Source organism: Quercus suber, unplaced genomic scaffold (genome assembly GCF_002906115.3).
Source record: "Quercus suber isolate HL8 unplaced genomic scaffold, Cork oak 2.0 scaffold_13, whole genome shotgun sequence".
Taxonomy (NCBI): domain Eukaryota; kingdom Viridiplantae; phylum Streptophyta; class Magnoliopsida; order Fagales; family Fagaceae; genus Quercus; species Quercus suber.
The window spans coordinates 796602-807698 of NW_027069478.1; positions in this window are offsets into that span (position 1 = coordinate 796602).

The window sequence follows — 11097 nt, forward strand, 5'->3', positions numbered from 1 at the left end:
TGTGTGTGTGTGACTTATAAACTTTAATTGTTTTTAGTTATACAAAAAATGCTCATAAATATAAAATCATTCAAAAATTATATTTTTTATGGTTTACTTATATTGGACTCCTCATTTTTTACACTAAATTAACTCATTTGACACAAAAATTAAAAGAAAAAAACTTGGATTAGATGGGACACATAGCACAAAATTAAACTCTAATTGAAATCCAATTTTTATATTGAATTAACTCACCTGACACAAAAATTTAAAAACTTAGATTAGATGAGACACATGGCGTAAAATTATACTTTAATTTAATAAAAATTTAAAATCTAATTGGATTTTCTCTTAACTTTACCTATTAATTATATATATAGATATATAGATTTGAGAGTGGTCTAATTTTGTATTTACCAAAAACACATAAATCACAAATTATCTTCTACTAATATCTTTCAATCCCAGACACTTAAAAATATTATCTTGAAATAAAGGAAATTATTGACTAATAAATGCTAAATTACACTTTTGACTCTTAAAGTTAAGGGTTGTTTTTATTTTGGCCTTTTTTATATTTCAAAATGTTTGTTTTGACCATTTATGTTTGATTCAATTTTCATATTGACTCTTTATGTTTCAATATTTTTTATTTTCACAAAGGGTGAAACAAAAAATTGAATAAAACATGAAAAGTTAAACATAAAACTAAATCAAACAAGATGGACCTAAGTGAAAATATGTTTAACGATTTAAATGTTTAGCAAATTACATACAATAAATAACAGTACTTTAAAGTTATGGATTTATACAATATGATAGGTGAATTGTGGATTTTTTTTCCCTAAAGCTCCAAGTTTAGCTTTAGCATTAAGTTGTTGTTAACTTAAAAGACCTCTGACCTCTTAAAGCTCTTCAGTGGAAGGAAAAAGTTTGGCACCAAATATTTTTTAAGCTATCTTGCACTGACCAACTATGTGGTAATTGAATGGATCAACTATCCGCCGTTTTAGTCACATTTTTAAAAAAATTTGTATAACTTATAAAATAATATATATGAGTAATCTTATAATTTACCATATAATATATTTGAAACAATAGCTCAAAATATATTTGAAGTCAAACTTTATCCTTAGCCAAATTGTTAACATTGGACAATTGCAACTAGAAAAGGTATTTAACTTTAATTTATATAAAAGGCAAAGGCTTTTAATTGGGGAGATGACTATTGCCCTCGCCCCTTTGCAACACATTATTGTTTGATTTAAAAAATAAAAAACTAGTACAAATATAAATATACAAAGCGATATAGCATGCGCATGTCAAATGGCCAAGCGGCTTTAAGTTGAGCCGTGGGTATCTCTGTTCAGCTGCGCCGTGTGGCTGAAGCGGTAGGCGAACCAACCGCGAAAAGCGAGAAATATTTTGGCAAATCCGCTAGAGTACGTGTCGATCATACGAAGGAGCACGTAGACTAGCCTAAGCCACTCAAAATATTTAGGTTTTTTTTTTTTTTTTTTTTTGAGATATAAGGAATGTTTGGATGTCGCTTATTGCTAAAATTTGAAAATACTGTAACAAAATAATTTTTAAATTTTTGAATAGTACTGTAAGACTCAGTTTTAAAGTTGTTTTCACTAAAAAAAGTATTTACAGGTCATGTGAACTGTTCACAGGACTTACTAAAAAAGCACACTAGCTGAAAAACGCACAAAACATGCTTCTCAAACTCACACATAGAGATCTGTTTAAATACCGACTATTACTAAAAATACTATAGTAAAATAATTTTTAAAAATATAAATAATGTCGTGAAATCTAGTCTTAAAGTTATATTTGTATTTTTTCATATTTGCATGTTCAGTGCACGAAATCAAGGAAAAAATGCAAATGCTGCCGCATTCGCTATCCAAACTCACCCATAATTAGGTTCTTAGAGCATTTCCAATGGCTTCTTTAAAGTCAATTTTAGAGCATCAACACTCTCAAAACCAACTCCAACAGCTTCTCTATCTCTATTTTTTAGAGTAAAGTTGCTACAATACTTTTCTATAAATAGAGAACACTGTAGCTTTTACTATTTATCCTTCAAATGTTTTTCTCTATTAAATAATCTGGTATTGAATAAAAAATGTTGAAGATATGTAGTTATTAAAACAATAAATAAATAATGAATAAATAAATAATATTTAAATAAAATAGATAATAGAATAAAAAATTTGTTGGAAAGTGTATTTGAAAAAATGGATAGTTAAAAAATAAAAGTCAATCTAAACAATACAAAAATTTGGAGAATTCATGCTCTTATAACGTGGCACAATGATGATTAAATTCAAACCTTTTTTTTTTTTTTTTTTAAATCAAATTCAAACTGAACACGTAGCCTATGCGCGGACCTAGCATTTTTAATATTGTTAATTCTCAAATGGGGGACAACCCTCATTTCCATTCGTTTCTAGAGGCATCACCCAAAGAAAGTTCTAAACTAAAAGAACAAAATTAAAGTCACACAAAATTATTAAAAAGTAACCAGCCATTGATACGTGTCGATTTTTTGGGTTGTGTCCATTATTTTCCTTGATTATTTTGGACTTTGAGTCTAATCATCTACTGTACCACGTCATGTACTTCGATGATTCCTATACCTTTTTTTTTATAATCTATGATTCCTATACTAAAAAATTATAAAAGGACGAAGATATTTGTTATCAACAGTGACCCTTGTAACCAATATATTTTATAGAGTGAATGAAAACTAGGACACTTTATTTTAACAGGAGATTTATTACCCATATGTGCTTAGAGTTATTCTATATGTTTATGTTAGGTGAAAAAGAAGTTAATTTAAACGAGGTCAAAAATATGGTTTTGTTGCTATCAAGTTCTTTCAATAAAATCAAGGTAATGGAAACATAAGAATGTCACCTAGCTAGGAGGAAATTTTTTTAAAATCACGTTAGAGCATTTACATTGAAAATTGTATATATTATATGTAGAGAAAATTTAGTATAAAAGTCCGAAATCCCTCACATATCTGGACTTGTAAAAGCCAACTATTACAAAAAAAAATTGACAATTGTGCTACAATGCGATTCTAAATGTAGAATCGCATGGTAACTCAGTTGTAAAAGAAAATACTAATATTTTATTCACTTTCATTGTTTGCTTTATCATCTCTCTCTCTCTCTCTCTCTCTCTCTCTCTCTCTCTCCAGTCACTCTCATCCCCTTTTCTTTTTCTTTTTTTTCTTTTTCAGTTCACTCATTCAATCCCTTCCCCTTTCTCATCCCTTTCTTCTTTTTTTTTTTTTTTTGTCTTTATTCTCCCTTGAATCAAGGGTTTGATGTGGTGGCAAATATGGCAAATCAGGGCAGTGCCGAGGTGGCAAAAAGGGAGTTTGGCAAAAACTCTTTCTTCTCTATCTTGTTCTATAGGATTTTTTAATGGGGTTTTGGGTTTTGTTATGGCTGTGTGGGTTGTGTGTGGGTTAGATGGTGGGTTTGGATGTCGTGGGTCATATAGTGGGTTTGGAGGTGTGAAGCAGGTGGTGGGTCAGGTGGTGGCTATATGGGTCAGGTGGTGATGGATTTGGTTGTGGGTTTCTCTATATTTGTTGTTCGTGGTGGTGGAGGGTTTCCGTGGTGGTAGGGATGGGTGATTGATGGTGGTGGTGGGTGATGTAGGTTTGTGGTGTCGTGGTGGTGGTGGGCAGAAAGCATTGGGCATGATGGTGGCTGATGTAGGTTTGTTAGATTATTTTTTAATGGGTTTGTAGCTGGGTTTGTGGGTGTTTTTTGGTTGGTTTGTGCTTGGATATTTGGTGGGTTTTTGGTCATGGTGGTTGCTGTGTGGTGTGAGTTTGGTGTCATGGTGGAGGTGGTGTGGATGAAAGGGTGGTTGTTGTGTGGAGGTGTGGTTGACAGAGCGACTAAGAGATAGAAATTAGAAATAAGTGGTAGATAATTTTATATTATTTTAGTGTGTAGTATTGTAAAATAAAAGTTAGAATGTTGGGAGTATTGTAAAATGGTATTGTATAATTGATAAAATAGTTTTTTGATATAGTAAAATATGATATAATATATGTGGGGCCTGTTAGTTAAAAAGGTATAGTAATCCTCAGAAATGGGCTCGGGGCCCAAAGGCCCAATCCGAGAACACGTAGTAATCCGAGGACAGCCTAAAAAGTTTTATTCTTATCAGATGGGTGGTGTGAAAGAAACGAGTAGATATTATATACAGCGGTATAACACACGTCCGAGGACAACAAAGTCCGAGGTCGAGGTAACCTTCATGTTAGCGGAAAGACCCCACCAAGTTGTATCTGAACTGGAAATTGGATATAGTTTAGGAGGCGTCGGGGAAGGTAGCAAATATCTTTTGAGGCCATCACCTCCACATTAAATGCTTTCCAGCTAACAGTCTGGCCGCATTAATGTGGAGGTGATACCTGAACAGTAACTAAGCAGTTTTATGGCCACTAAGCTGAAGGTTCCGGTAGGTACTGGATGGGACAGAAAAGAGCTCCCAGGATAAGAACTACACGTGTACGATGGAAACAGGGGGAGATCGGAGTATATAACATAGGAATGAAGAAAACAGAAAGAGGGGGGGGACAAAAAGAAAAAGAAAGAGAAAAAAAGAGAAAAAGAAAAAGAAAGAGAAAGACCAATTGAAAGAGAGCCGAGGATAATTTTCCTCAGAGAGTGATCCGAAAGTATCCCTTATCGATTGATGAGTGGAACCCTTCCTGAAAAACAGTACTAGTTCTTGGATCTATACTCTATAAATTTATTGTTTGGGCTTATTGGGCTGAAAACCCATCACTCAGGGTCAATCCAAATTGAGTCCCTACAATAGAATTTTGGGATGGGGATGCTCTAATATATATGTCGTAATACAACTTAGTACTCCGTGTGTATCCACGTGTACTTGCTCTTGTTTTTTAGTATTTTTTTCGCATGTGGGCTTTTGATTTGGATAAATACACTTCTCACCTCACATGGAACCAACTTTTCCTTCTTTCTCATTGGCACACGATATGGTTACCGGTTTCTTCTATGGATTATTGCTTATACACACACTTGGCTAAGATCATGTGTATCTATAAGCAAAATGCATCCTATAAAACTGTACGTGTTTTGAATCATATAACCCATTTAATTATTTAAACAAATCACATAACATTAAATATATGTGGTGAGATTAAAGGTGCATTTGTATGGTTATTTTATATCACATATGGATTGAAATAATTTATTTTCAAATTGATTTTGAAGTAGTGGGTGCCATCTACTTGAAATTTGGAAAGTCTTATATGATAAACATGTGGTTATTTTAAGCAAGGTAGTCAATATCGTACTGATATCGGCCGTACCAGCCGGTATGTACCGTACCGGTATGTATACTGGTATCGAAACATCAACGTTTTGTATCGGTTTAAATACCGGCCGTACCGGCCAATTTCGAGCAATACTGGTTGGTACCGAGCATACCGACCGGTACAGGAAAAAGTTTTTTATTTTTATTTTTATTTTTTAAGTTTTGTAATTTTTGAATTTTTGTTAGGGCAGAATAGTAACTTATTTGCATTAACTTATTCGTATTATTTGTTTTCTTAGTATGCAATGGTAACTTTTAAGCTTTCTATTTTTTATATTGTGTTTTTTTTTTAATTTTTTTAATTGATACTAAAGTCTAAAATCATGAATAATTAGTTATGAATTGAGAAAATGTTTTATAGTAAACTTTTATATTTATTATAATACACACACACACACACATACATACATATATATATATATATTGTGGGGCCCGTGGGCCTAATAGCCTCAGCCCATTATGTAGTAGGCCCAAGGCCCGCACCGAGGAAGGATGACCATCCAAGGCTAAATTGGGGAGAGACTCTTTTTTGACCCACGTCGAGGACCTCTTCGTCCTCGGCATACTAAAGATAATTTTGGGAAGGGACAAGCCCAGAGCAAGCTGTCACCTCCACACTTAATGCATTCATCTAACCCCCCTGGCCGCATTAATGGGGATGCAACCCCTTAGCAGGGCGACGTTGATCAGTGTGAACCACTTGAGTGTTGATAAGGCCTTTGATATGATGGACGGTCAGAAGAAAAGTGAACGGATGATCAACAGATGGAAGAACGAGATAGGATGATGAAGATTATATAAGAAAAGTTAGTAAAGTAAGATAAGGGGCGAAAAAAGAAGGGAGAAGAAAAAGGGTTCCTCGGCCACGGGCCAAGGAGCGTCCCCCCAGTTGTAAAAAAGTTCAAAGTATTTTTTAATAAAAGAAGAGAGTTCATGCTTGGTGAACGACGGTCAGCGCCTAAACCTTCAATCCATTCTCTACAAATTTATTGTCTGGTGCTTGTTGGGCTGAAAATCCAAATTGAGTCCCTACAATTGGCGCCGTCTGTGGGGAGGATTAGTGTGCTGGCCGGCGCACCAGGCGATTGTTCTAAGTGATCGTTTTACAGTAGGTTGGCGAAGTAAAAAAAAAAAAAAAAGAGAAAAAAAAAAGAATAAAAATATATAGAAGATTTGACAGCGAAAAGAGAAATCTTGATATTATTTCATAAATAGAAACAGTACAAATTACAATCAGAGGCTCAGGCAGGTGTGTTTCACAAACAAATTTACAAGCTAATCCTACCAGCTAGTTCTACAATCAGAGGCCCAGGTGGACCCGCCCTAAAAAACTAGCTAGAGGGAAGTGTCAACCCGTGCTTTTATTGGCATCAAGAGAATGGGAGAGCTTGACACTAAAAGCAGGGAAGGGGGAGGGCCAGCTTGTTTCAAGGCCACCAACAACTCCTTCCTCGGAGCGGCGGAGTTTGAACAAAGCGAGGAGCAGATGCAGGCGCGCCAGGACACCCTCCCTCATGATGTTCCCTTGATTCTCTCCACTCCTCGTGAGCGTTGGCCGTCGGCGACGGCAACACTCGGGCACCGGCCATGACATGAGTTCGCACGTCTCCTCCGTCGGGGGTGCGCTCCGAGGAGAGACATTAGGTACTTCAACGACCTCCCTCCGGGCCACCGTGCATGGCGCCATCGGGGTTACGCCTAGACTCTGCCGCACCGGAAGCCCAGTGGGGGCTGCGGCCACAACGGCTCTTGGCACGGATGTCCTCACACCCGCCTAAAGCCGCCTCATATTTGCCAACTCCAGTCACAATTCCGGCGGGGTTGTTAAAGGGGCTTGGGGAGCTGAAAGGGTATGTTCTTTCTGTTTATGTTGAGAGGTTCATGGAGTGTGGAGAAACCATCCTCCCATTTTATATTGGGGATGAGGGTTGGTGAGAATTAATTCGTGCAGAATTCGAAAAAAGAGTTATCAGTAGGACTAATAATGAAGTTACCAAATTCCAAGGGGGCCGTAGACCGTTGGACTCGTGTTAATTCACGAGGACATTAATGAAGGCGCGTCTCGCGCACCGAAGCGTCAAGCGCGGAACACGAACGGACAAAGGACTCTTTATAAATGAAAAGGATGGGGGCTCGAGTTGGAGGCGAAATCAACGCCACGTGTAAAGATCATAATCCGACCCAAGGAGGAATCATCTCCAGTAAAGCGGTCCGAGGACAAACCCCTGCTTACAGAAAAATAGAAGTGGTAGACAGAACCAAGGTATTGCATGGTCCTCGGACCCAAGCCTATGGCAAAACTATTCACACCATTATACCTGGGTACTAGACAGAACCAAGGTATTGCATGGTCCTCGGACTCAAACCTATGTGAAAACTAGATACTTACAGAAAAATAGAAGTGGTAGACAAAACCAAGGTATTGCATGGTCCTCGAACCCAAGCCTATGGCAAAACTATTCACACCATTATACCTGGGTACTAGACAGAACCAAGGTATTGCATGGTCCTCGGACTCAAACCTATGGGGAAACTAGATACTTACAGAAAAATAGAGGTACTAGACAGAACCAAGGTATTGCATGGTCCTCGGACTCAAACCTATGGGGAAACTAGATACTTACAGAAAAATAGAAGTGGTTGACAGAACCAAGGCATTGCATGGTCCTCGGACCCAAGCCTATGGGAAAACTAATCACACCATTATACCTGGGTACTAGACAGAACCAAGGTATTGCATGGTCCTCGGACTCAAACCTATGGGGAAACTAGATAGTTACAGAAAAATAGAGGTACTAGACAGAACCAAGGTATTGCATGGTCCTCGGACTCAAACCTCTGGGGAAACTAGATACTTACAGAAAAATAGAGGTACTAGACAGAACCAAAGTATTGCATGGTCCTCGGACTCAAACCCATGAGAAACTAGATATTTACAGAAAAATAGAAGTGGTAGACGGAACCAAGACATTGCATGGTCCTCGGACCCAAGCCTATGGGAAAACTAATCACACCATTATACCTGGGTACTAGACAGAACCAAGGTATTGCATGGTCCTCAGATTCAAACCTATGGGGAAACTAGATACTTACAGAAAAATAGAGGTACTAGACAGAACCAAGGTATTGCATGGTCCTCGGACTCAAACCTATGGGGAAACTAGATACTTACAGAAAAATAGAAGTGGTAGACAGAACCAAGGCATTGCATGGTCCTCAGACCCAAGCCTGTGGGAAAACTAATCACACCATTATACCTGGGTACTAGACAGAACCAAGGTATTGCATGGTCCTCGGACTCAAACCTATGGGGAAACTAGATACTTACAGAAAAATAGAGGTACTAGACAAAACCAAGGATTGCATGGTCCTGGACTCAAATCTATGCGGAAACTAGATACTTACAGAAAAATAGAAGTGGTATACAAAACCAAAGCATTGCATGGTCCTCAGACCCAAGCCTATGGGAAAACTAATCACACCATTATACTTGGATACTAGACAGAACCAAGGTATTGCATGGTCCTCGGACTCAAACTTATGGGGAAACTAGATACTTACAGAAAAATAGAAATGATTGACAGAACCAAGGTATTGCATGGTCCTCGGACTCAAACCTATGGGGAAACTAGATACTTACAGAAAAATAGAAGTGGTAGACAGAACCAAGGCATTGCATGGTCCTCGGACCCAAGCCTATGGGAAAACTAATCACTCCATTATACCTGGGTACTAGACAGAACCGAGGTATTGCATGGTCCAAGGACTCGAACCTATGGAGAAAATAACTATCTGTAGAAAAACCAGAGTGTTACCTAGAGTCAAGCTATAATACGATCCTTAGATTTATATTTGAAGGATAACAGGTGATCTCAGGAGACTAACTCCAGAGTAGAATACAAGTATTGAGTAGAATATTAGAGTAAAGCAAGTAAAAGAAAATATCTATAGTTGGAAGCCAAGTATTGAGTATTCAGTTCAAACAGAAAATATACAGTCTCCTTACAACGCCACCGAGGCAAGAAACAAAATGAAATAAAAAAGAAAATAAACAGAATTATCCTATGTCATACACCAGTCTCCCCAACTCAGTAGGCAAATTAATTCGATAAGCAGATCAAAAGGCTTTGGCCAAGGCCTAAGGGCTTTGTCTCGGAGGGTCCGTAAGAGGCCTCGCCATGTCTTGTGGCATTTCCTGACCCTCGGTCCTAACTCCCCCCAATGTTCTCGGGGGTTGAACCTCCTCGGGGGGTTGGTCAGCTGAAGACGTAGCCTCGGCGGTCTTATTGCGGCTCTCACTCGTTGGTAATGCAGACCCCTCATCGGGAGCAGCAGGGGCAGTCTCACGAATTGCAATAGGGTAATATACCCTGTCCTCCCTCCTAAGGTCAGATGAGGCAACAACCCCTGCTTGGTTGAGGGCTTCATGCCAGGTCGCAAAACAATAATGCCTGCACACTGCAGGAACTTGAGCCCGAAGGGTGGCTTCAGTCTTAGCCACCCCATCTGCGAAAGCCTCCTCCTCCGCCTATTCTACAGAGCGCTCAGCGTCTATTTTTGCAAATACCGCCTCATCTTTGGCTCTCACAGCCTCGTCCCGGGCATACTCGGCAATACCTTTCTCATGGATTACCTCGGCCAACTTTTTCTTCAGGTAGGCAATGTCCCCTTTGGCAGTCTGTAGTTGGCCCTCAACGTCTTGCAAGCGATTGGTTTGATCCTCAGCTTGCTTCCTAGTCGCGGCTAAGTCGGAGGCAGCAGTGTCCCTGGCCTTTGTCATCTCCTCCAGATTCTCGGTCGCCTTTTTTAGGTCGGCCTCAGATCTCTTGAGAGTATTGGCAACTTTCAAGAACTTGTCACGCTCTTGCGCTAAGGCGCTACTTTGGCCATCAACCTCCTCGTCTAACCTGAAAAGAGCCTGAATAGCCTGCCAATAAAAACAAGTAACTCCGTAAAGAGAAGGGAAGGTACGAAGCAACAAAGTTCAAATAAAGTAAATAGGTACCAAGGGACCCACCATGCCTAGATATTTCTTAAGGTTAAGGACAACCTCTGTCCCACTCATATTTCTTAGCTCGGCCATGTCAGTGGGAAGGAGAAGAGACTTCTCCAGGGCATCGGCTACGAGAGCCCCCTCAACTCCTTGGGATTCCCGTATCGATGCGTCATCCATCAGGGGCTGATCATGGAGCATGGCAGCAGGCAGCCAGGCTTGGGCCTCGGACTGCTGGATGATCTTCCTACCTTTCCGTTGACCATCGAGCTTCAGTTGCTTCGGAGGCCTACGAAATCCACCCTCCTCGGGCGGGGAATGGAATTTGCTCCTATCCATTGGCTCCTTACTCTTGGAAAGTCTCTTCCTTTTTGGGTCATGAGACTCAGTCTGAGGGTCTGATACTGTAGGGACAAAGGATGACCTGGTTTGCACAGTTGAAATCTGGGGCGGATGTGTTGAGGGTACGGGCTGCGACTCTTCCGGTGCGCCCTTCTTGGAGCCGCCTTCAAGCAGGTCAAGAAGATTGGTTTGGGGCTGTCTTTTTAAACCCATCTCAGCCGGAGTACCAACTCTTAGGGACCGGAGGTCGGCTTCGGACAGATGAGGGTCTCCTAGATCACCAGGGGGATCCTCGGACTGATCAACTAGGTTGAACACACTATACTCGTCCTCAGAAGAGCTCAATTCAACCACCTCCCCTGCCTTCTTAGATTGTCCTTCCTCGGCCACCGTTACTT